The following is a 9,216-nucleotide window of genomic DNA, read 5'->3' on the forward strand; positions in this document are numbered from 1 at the left end:
AACCTCCCCTTCACACCCCTCCCCTCCGACACACGAGGGACACATAGGTCTGCAGACAAAGAAATCAGGCTGAAGCTATAAAGGTATATACCTTAAGACTCAGAAAAGCTAACTTCGGGGGGCCCGTGTCTTGGTGCCTGAAGGTCACACTGCTCCGCCGGCTAATAAATCCTCTTCCTCTTGCACACTGTCGGAGTGTCTTCGTCCTCTGGGGGGCACTTCCTTGGTTCCTGCAACAGAAGACATCAGGAAGCACCTCAGGGGGGCGTGCTGCTCATCTTCCTGGCTGGGAGGCAGAGAAGTGATGGCTGCTGTGTGTCACCATGAGGTAGAAGTCGTTGTGGGCATGACAGAGCAGCCAGAGGGGCATGGCACCACCATGAACCAGCCCTGGACTGCCTAGTTAAGGTGGGAGAGAAGGAGAGAAACATCTATCCTATTTAAGTCATCGTTTCTGTTTCTGTGCAGGCAAACCAGATCCTGATACATAGTATCAGAACCCTCCCTCTCCCCTTTCTCCTCTCCCCTCTCCCCTCTCCCCCATCAACCCTGGGGAAGCGCCTACCCAGTGAAGAGCAGAGGAGGGAAACAGAGGCGCTAGGGGCAGTTTAGGAGGGGTGAGGATGCCATGGTAATGGAGGTGGGTGGGCAGAGGAGGACAGAACCTGGGGAGGGTTTGTTAGGTAGTGGGCAGAACCTCCTGGAAGAGCAGGGGCAGCAGGACCTGCCCATCCATCCCCATGTCTGCCCCAGTCCTTCCCTGGAGGGCCCAGAACCCCTCCTTCACCTCCCCACCTGCCTAAATAGCCTTAAGTCCCCTTCCTGGTGAGGCATCTAGACTGGTCTGACGAGAGTCTGAGGCCAACAGGGAAGGAGGGACTGTCTCACCAGACCTGAACGTTTTTCCAAATCAAGACAATGGGTCTAGAGGTGACCACAGGGCTCCCGCCTCATTCCGGAGTCCCTGCACTGTCCCTGTAACTATCCCTGTGGCTCACTTCTTAGCAGTGGGCTTCCCACTGTGGCCCCTCTGAACCGAGTTCAGTAAGCACGTAGAGCCCTGCTGCGTGCGCTACGTGTGAACGTGTACACAAGAAGGCCAACACCGAGCCCAGGGCACCTGGGGCACGGCCCTGCCCTGCTGGCCCAGGACAGCAGCCTGCGGGCTGCGCTCAGCAACCAGCCCTCGGGTTTATAGGGTTTATAGGGTTTACCGATTCCCGCGGTCTAACTCCTCCGCGTGGCCAATCCAAGCTGCACATGAGATGCCTGGCAGTGGAACTGGGCAGGGAGCCCAGCTAGCTCCACGACCCGCACACCCTTGCCAGCGGCTTCCATCACCAGCTACAGGTCCCTAACCTCTCCACGGGGTCTTGGCCCTGAGCGCACAGGTGGCCTGGCCCGGGTCTGTCCCCTGGGGAGGCGGGGACTGGGCCCCAGAGCCTCCTACTAGCCTGCCCCTTTGTCATTAGCAGATGAGCCACCAGCACAGGGTAGAGGAGAACTGGGGCGAGTCAGCCTCCAGAGCGCCCTCCGGAGGTGCTCCGTCCCCCAGACTCCTCCCACCGTCGCCCCACCCCGCCGGTCGCGTACTCCGCCTCCTACTTTCCCCACGTGGCGTCTCCTCGCCTTCAAGTCCTCCTGCTCCTGGTCAGATGGGACCATCTCCCAGCATTTGAGACCGAGCCTCCTCCTCCCAGCCCCAGAACCCATTCTCTACCTCCAGCAGGGATTCTGCTTCCCCAGCTGTCTCTGCCTGTCACCCCTCCCCCGTTCGGCCCTGCAGCCAACCACCCTGCCCCAGCCCCGTCCCTGCTGCTTGAGGGAGGAGCCGCTCTGCTACGAACTGCTGTCTTCCGGAAGGCGGACCATCGCCCTCGGCCTTCCTCCTGGCTCTCCCGGCCCAGCCCCCAGCCATCCTGGCATCTTCTGGTCCACCTCCAGGCCACTCAGAGCCGGGCCCACTCCGCCTGGCGCCCGGGGCGCTGGGCCTTTATGGCTCCCGGTTAGGACTCTGGATCTGGGCCCCAGACCCCAGGCTCCAAGGTGAGGGCCAGGCAGTAGAGTTGCCTTAATGACCTTGTGAGCAGTAATTACACCCCAGGGCCCGCTCTTAACTACCACGTATTCTCCCTGTCAATGTGCCTTAATTGAAAATGAGTAGGCGATACAAGTTGCTGTGAAGTTGGCTGGCAAGCCCTTAACGTGATATTAATTGTAGTAATTAGTAGTCACTTTGTGTTGGAGTCATCTATAAATAGGGGGTCCATTAGTTTAGCAAAAGAGCATGATTTAAAATGCAAATAAAAGCCCAATTAGACAGATAAATCACCGTTATTCCCAGCAAATGAGGGGGAGGGGGAACGGCAGCCACTTGGAGGATACATTGGTCAGTTCAGGGGCTCTTGACTCTTGCTACCCACCTGAGCAGCCTATCGGGGACACTGTCCCTTTAAATAGGTTTCCCCCTGGCTCCCTGAGGAGGCTGTCACTCTTGGGGAGTCCCACAGATTCTTTCCTGGCACAATTGGTGGTCAAGCCCCAAAGTATCTCCTCCCCATCTGTTGATTGGTTCCCTCCAGTAACAGGAAAACACGTGTTAAAGGGACAGCAGTACAGTTCATTTCTAAGCCCTAGATTAGAGGAATGGGCTGGGGTGTGGAAGGACTCTTCTTGAATGCAGCTCTTCCTAGTCCACAGAGGAAACCCATGCGTGCCACATGGTGTTCGGTGATCCATATGAGTTAAATTAAAAAACAAAAAGAACAGACCCTCAATATTGTTCCGGCTGAACAACTTACTCTCCACTCCTTACTTCCACAAAAACACTTATGGTAGTTACCAGAGACAAACACACAAACCACACACACACACACACACACACACACACAGAATATTTCTCACAGGCTTTGGGCAAACATTGAAAGTGGGAATGACTGAAAATAGAAGGTGGCAACTGTGAGGTTGAGAGCGTCAGCATCACGGCCAGAGGGGAAATGGCCCAGTTCAGCCCTTATCAGATGAGAGCCCCACTATTCCCAGCACCTTCTCCCACGCCTGCACCTCCAATCTCACAGTTAGCAACCCCCCCCCCCCCCCGTGAGGTGCGCCTGGAGACCCGTGTGCCAGTCCTTCCCTCTCGGGAGAGTGGCGCTGCTGGAGACCCAGTCTGGGCTCTGCACACACCCGCTGCCACCTGCCACCACCCCTCCCCTTCCCAAAGCCACTGCGCCCTCACTGGGCAACTGAGGCTGGTGCTCTCACAGTATTTGCATTTTAATGAGTCAAAGCCATAAGATAAAGCAGTAATTGTCCATTCCAACAAGACTTTCACCTTATCCAAGAAATGAGGGGAAGCAGGCAATTTGAGAGTATTACTTTTTAATTTTTCTTTAATTTCATTATTATTTTTTATAACAGAATACATGCAACAGGTGATAGTACTTGTAATTTTTTTTTTTTTTAGGTGAGAGGAGGGGAGTTAGTGAGACAGACTCTTACACGTCCCCCTACTGGGATCTACCCAGCAACACCACTGGGGTTGATGCTTGATACTGAGCTATTTTTATTTTATTTTTTATTTTTATTGTTTTTTACAGAGACAGAGTGAGTCAGAGAGAGGGATAGACAGGGGCAGACAGACAGGAACAGAGAGAGATGAGAAGCATCAATCATTAGTTTTTCATTGCGCGTTGCAACACCTTAGTTGTTCATTGATTGCTTTCTCATACGTGCCTTGACCATGAGCCTTCAGCAGACCAAGCAACCCCTTGCTGGAGCCAGCAACCTTGGGTTCAAGCTGGTGGGCTTTTGCTCAAATCAGATGAGCCCGCGCTCAAGCTGGCGACCTTGGGGTCTCAAACCTGGGTCCTCTTCATCCCAGTCCAACGCTCTATCCACTGTTCCACCACCTGGTCAGGCGATACTGAGTTATTTTTAGCACCTGGGGCTAATGCACTGGGACCAACAGAGCTATCCTCAGTGCCTGGGGCCACACTCAAACCAATCAAGACACTGTCTGCGGGAGGGGAAGAAGCAGAGAAGGGGGAGAAGGAGGTGGGTGAGAAGCAGATGGTCGCTTCTCCTGTGTGCCCTGATTGAGAATCAAACCCGGGATGTCCATATGCTGGGCCGACATTCTATCCACTGAGCCACTGCTCAGGGCCAGTACTTGTGATTTTTAATGTCTTATTTGACAAAATAATATATTGGCAACCCTATGTGGATCTTAAAACTAGGCTTTAGACATTTTTCCAGGATATAAAATCCAAATGTCTGGAACCGCTGAGCTAGAAGACTGAATCAGGCAGGAACTTGAGGCCAGATGAGTCAGCTGTGTGTGGGGAGAGGGGGAGAGGGAGAGAGGATGGTGAAACGGGGACATCATGGGCGGCGACTTCCCGCTCTCTGAAATAGCACAGGAAGACAGCTAGATCTTGGATAAGGACCTGGGAGGAGGCCAGGCCCTGTCCCAGCTGATCTCCTTCAGTCACAGGTGAAGACACTGAGGCCCAAGGAGGGAAAAGGACGAACCTCAGCCACACCGTGCGGGGGAGGTCTAGGCTCTGCCCATCACATCACACGCTGAGGGTGCCTCTCGCTGTCCCACCAGCTCTTCGACCCCATGTTGGCCCCACAGCGCGTATCAGAGTAGATGTCCTAGGATAGGTGAGGTGGGTCTTGGCACACTGTTGAAGTTCCACTTTTTCTGCAACAGGGACAATTTTTTTTTTTTACTCCCAAAATGTAGAAAACATCCTTATTGACGATCAAAACAAGAAGTTCCCAAAGGGACAAAGGCCATGCACAGAAGGGCACACAGAAAAGGCCACTCGGGCCAGCCTGGGTGATGGCGCTTCCCCACCAGGGGCAGTTGATCACCACGCTAACCTCCCGCCTCCCAGACAAGAACTGAGATCCTTACCACTGAATTGCTCTACTGCTTCCGGCACCAAACCCAGACTGGCCTCTGCTTCCCCACCCTCCCTGGAAGACCACTCGGTACCAGCCCAAACCCTCTAAGAGGCTCTTCTCAGAACCCTCCTGTCGAGGGGCTCCAGAGGTCCTCAGGGTGCGTTCTCCTTGGCTGCAGCAAGCTAACTAACCTGAACTTTTATCCATGACAGGTGTGTTCCTGGCGGTATTTGGTTGTTGGGCTTTGAGCATCTAACAAATACCTGAACCGTAGTGTTCAGGCAAGGTGGTGGTGAGAAAAAGCAATGAATACCAAAACCGTGTGACTTAAGCACAGACGTATACTGTGATTGGTGGAATAGGACTGGGAGTCCAGAAGTAAAATGTGTATAGTCAACTGATTTTCCACAAGGGTGCCAAGACCGTTCAGTGGGGAAAAGAAATAATCTTTTCAACAAACGGTGCTGGAACAACTGGATAGCCACATGATAAAGAATGAAGTTGGACCCTTACCTCACATGATATACAAAAATTAACTCAAAGTGGGTCAAAGACCTAAAACTATGAAATTCTTCGAAGGGATAAATCTTCAGAAGCTCAGATTTGGCAATGAAGTTTTGGCACCAAAAGCACAAGCAGCATAAGAAAAATAAATTGAACTTTATAAAAATTAAAATCTTATGCTCACAGAAGATGATTTGACTTTGGGTGATGGGTAGACAGCATAATTGTCCAAATGATGTGGAGATGTTTTTCTCTAAATCTATGTACTCTGGTTGACCAATGTCACTCTGTTAAATTTAATTATCTAAATAAATTAAAAAAAGAAAAGAAAATACAAAAAAAACCCCAAAAAACAACAAACCCCAACCTATGTCCTTCCAGGGCACTATCAAGAAAAGGAAAAGACAACCCGTACAACAGGAGAAAGTATTTGCAGGTCAGCTATCCAATAAAAGACTTGTAGCTCAAATAAAGAACTCCTACAACTCAATAAAAAGAAACTTAATTTTAAAATGGGCAGAGTCCGAATAGCTATTTTTCCAAGGAAAATTTACAAATGTCCAATAAGCACATGAAAAAAATGCTCAACATCATTAGTCCTCAGGGAATGCAAATCCAAACCACGAGATATCACTTCACACCCTCTAGGATGACCATGATCAAAAGTCAGATAATAGCCTGTCCAGGCGGTGGCGCAGTGGATAGAGTGTAGGGCTGCGATGCGGAGGACCCAGGTTCGAGACCCTGAGGTCGCCAGCTTGAGCATGAGCTCATCTGGTTTGAGCAAAGCTCACCAGCTTAGACCCAAGGTTGCTGGCTTGAGCAAGGGGTTATTCGGTCTGCTGAAGGCCTGCGGTCAAGGCACATATGAGAAAGCAATCAATGAACGACTAAGGTGTTGCAGCAAAAAACTGATGATTGATGCTTCTCAACTCTCTTCATTCCTGTCAGTCTGTCCCTATCTATCCCTCTCTCTGACTCACTCTGTCTCTGTAAAAAAAAAAAAAAAAAAGTCAGATTACAAGTGTTGATGAGGCTATGGGGAGATCGGAACCTCAAATACTTGTTGTTGGAATGCAAAATGGTGCAGCAACTTTGGAAAGTAGTCTGGCATCAGAAGTTCAACAGAGTTGCCATTTGACCTAGCAATTCCACTCCTAGGTATTGAGGATCCTGAGATAAAAAGATACCTGCTGAGAAGGGCTCCTGGTGGCTAACTGGGCTCAAATTTAAAACAAACAACAACAATAAAAACAGCCTAGCAGTCATTTCTATATATGGACCTCTCACATAAATTGCACATCAGGGAGTTTCTGGAATCCTATTTCAACCAATAGGACAGAGACCTTCCCTGTCCAATTGGAGCTTAGCAGCTATAGCCCTATCTGCATCTTCACTGACCAATGAGAGCAGCTTCATTCTGACCAGGAATGCCTTTTGGACCAATCAAAATGCAAGGATTTGGAGTCCTCATTTATAAGAATAGACCAATCAGGGACCAGGGGCAAGGACTTCTGTATATATAAGCCAGCTTCCCTCTGGCTCAGGAAGTGCATTTTCCCTCTTCATCAAGCACTGTGTTTTCCCTGGCTAAACCATTGAAGATGTCTTTCCAGAACATGCCAGAGAAAGGCAGAGAAGAGCAGAGCTGCCTCGTCAGCAAGGGGCCTTACCTGAGGGTCACCTCACCTCGCCCCAAGGCTGCCAACAGACATGCTGTATCACAATTGAGCTGTTTGCACTAAATAAAATTTCCTTCTTCCCACCCCAAATTGGGGGTTCTTGTTGGCACTGAATTAGTTAACAGTATACATCCTAAAGAAATAAAAACATATGTCCACACAAAAACTTGTACACAACTATTCACAGCAGTGTTATTTACAACAATCAAAGATAGAAACAACCCAAATGTCTAACAGATAAATAGATAAAGAAAATGTGGTATATCATATAACAGAATATTATTCAGCCATAAAAAGGAATAGAAGTATTGCTCCACACTACAACATGGGTGAACCTTGAAAACATCCTACTGAGTGAAGAAAGTCAGCCATAAAAGACCACATAGTATGTGGACACGAAGTGTCCACAGTAGGCAAATCTGTGAAGACAAAGTAGATTAGTGGTCGCTTACGGCTGAGGGGAGTGAGGGGTGGGGGTGGTCACCCAAGAGCACGGGGCTTCTTTTTGTGGGAGATGAAAATGTTTCAGAATTGACTGTGGTGATGATTGTGCTTATCTGTGAATATACTATTTCAATATACCACTGAATCTTAACACTTTAAGTGCATGAATTGTTATGTATGTCAATTATGGCTCAATAAAATTGCTTAAAAGAAAAATAGAGCCAGACCCTTCCCCACAAAGGCTTCATTCTGGAGGAGGAGGAGGTTTGCGTGAAACAGATCACCCGCAAAGGTGGTTTCCAGCTGACAGCCCTATGGAGACAGAGGGCGGGGACACAGGCCCAGAGGGCTGCACTGGGAGGGGGCTGGGGACAGGTGTCAGCGAGGCCGATCTGGGGCAGTGACCCTTTTAATACCTTTCCTATTTTACAGTTTTACTGAGTTTCTTCTACTATTGATTTGAGAGGGGGAGAGGGAAGAGGGGGATGGGAGAAGGGAGAGAGAGCAAGAGAGAGAAGCATGGACTTGTTCTACTCAGCTGTTTCATTCATTCGTGCACTCAGGTGCTTCTCGTGCACACCCTGACTGGGGATCGAACTTGTGACCCAAGGGCGCCGGATGACACTCTATCTGCTGAGCCACCCAGCTAGAGCCAATGAGTATTCCTTTATTTATTTATGTATTTATTTATTTATTTATTTCCTCCCTCTCTCCCTTCATTTTCTTCCTTCCTCCCTCCCTCCCTCCCTCCCTCCCTCCCTCCCTCCCTCCCTCCCTCCCTTCCTTCCTTTCTTTCTTTTTTCTGGCCATAAGTTTATTCCACACAAAATAATCCTTTTTTCAACTTTACTGAGGTGGTTGACCACATCCACCACCAAATCCGCCTCTGAACTGAAATTCGGCTGCCCAGCCTGGGCATTCTTGTGGGCACCAGGGGGCCACAGTGCTCTCCATCTGTAGGTGTCTCTGTCACAGGTCGCTCGCCCTCTAGACCTCTGGCTGCAGCACAGGGTTGCAGGCACAATCTCGGGGGGCAGGTGGAGGTCATCGCAGAGACACTGGATACTCCCGTTGGTAAGGTACCAGGAGAAATGTCTCCAGGCAAACTGTTTGTTCCTGCAGCCTCGTGGTTTGAGAGACTACGTGGCCTTCGTGACGTGAAGGTTAGGCACGTTCTTGTCTGCCAGTGCTGGGCGTTTTAGGCAGGTGTGCACATTCCTGGCCATCACCACCCCCTCCTTTAAAAGGAGTTCATAAATGACAGTCTGATTCTTGGGCATCAACATCACGGCTGCTGCATCTGGTGTTATAGTTCATATATCATAAAACTGACCCGTTTCAAATATACAATTCAATATTTGGTAGATTCACTGTGTGGAGCAACCATCAACCATAACACAGTTTTCGGACATTTTTGTCGCCCTCAAAATATTCCTCAAGCTCAGATGTAATCAACCCCCTTCCTGGAAACCAGTAATCTACTTTCTGTTTCTGCAGACTTGCCTTTTCTGGAATTTTCGTATAAATAGATCATAATCAGAAATTGTATGTCTGGCTTCTTAGCGTGTTTTGAAGGCTCGTGTTGCAGTATGTCCCGATGACAACTCGTGCCTTCCCATTGCGGAATAGCACCCCACTGTCCGTACAGTGTGTCCGACCACACACTGTCCAT

The 9,216-nt window shown here is 49.6% G+C and overlaps 1 pseudogene; it reads right to left on the bottom strand.

Moving 5' to 3' along the window:
• Positions 1–8,390: 8,390 nt before the first annotated feature.
• On the bottom strand, positions 8,391–8,830 carry LOC136319779 (small ribosomal subunit protein eS10-like; annotated as a pseudogene).
• Between the last annotated feature and the right edge of the window lie 386 nt (positions 8,831–9,216).

The sequence above is a fragment of the Saccopteryx bilineata genome, chromosome 1, assembly GCF_036850765.1.
Source record: "Saccopteryx bilineata isolate mSacBil1 chromosome 1, mSacBil1_pri_phased_curated, whole genome shotgun sequence".
Taxonomy (NCBI): domain Eukaryota; kingdom Metazoa; phylum Chordata; class Mammalia; order Chiroptera; family Emballonuridae; genus Saccopteryx; species Saccopteryx bilineata.